General features: G+C 40.2%; 1 non-coding gene across 1 annotated transcript; it reads left to right on the top strand.

The window, feature by feature from the left end:
* The first annotated feature begins 300 nt into the window (after positions 1-300).
* On the top strand, positions 301-408 carry LOC127743421 (small nucleolar RNA R71). The gene has a single exon (XR_008004813.1). It is a non-coding gene; the product is annotated as a small nucleolar RNA R71 (small nucleolar RNA).
* The last annotated feature ends 99 nt before the right edge of the window (positions 409-507 follow it).

The following is a 507-nucleotide window of genomic DNA, read 5'->3' as shown; positions in this document are numbered from 1 at the left end:
TTGCATTCCAGACAGACTTTGAGAAATCATATTGACTTGCTGAGTCAATATTTTGTTCTGAGCCAATATGGCATTCAGAGTATCAATCTCAAGAACTCCTTTCTTCTGATCCGTCCCATTGTTCACAGGATTCCTTTCAGAAGTGTACATGAATTGGTTATTTGCAACCATTTCAATGAGTTCTTGAGCTTATGTAGGCGTCTTCTTCAGATGAAGAGATCCTCCAGCAGAGCTATCCAATGACATCTTGGACAGTTCAGACAGACCATCATAGAAGATACCTATGATGCTCCATTCAGAAAGCATGTCAGAAGGACACTTTCTGATCAATTGTTTGTATCTTTCCCAAGCTTCATAGAGGGATTCTCCTTCCTTCTGTCTGAAGGTTTAGACTTTTACTCTAAGCTTACTCAATTTTTGAGGTGGAAAGAACTTTGCCAAGAAGGCATTGACTAGCTTTTCCCAAGAGTTCAGGCTTTCTTTAGGTTGTGAGTCCAACCATATCCG

This window comes from Arachis duranensis, chromosome 10, assembly GCF_000817695.3.
Source record: "Arachis duranensis cultivar V14167 chromosome 10, aradu.V14167.gnm2.J7QH, whole genome shotgun sequence".
NCBI classification, from domain to species: domain Eukaryota; kingdom Viridiplantae; phylum Streptophyta; class Magnoliopsida; order Fabales; family Fabaceae; genus Arachis; species Arachis duranensis.
This window is presented reverse-complemented; position numbering and strand designations above follow the sequence as displayed.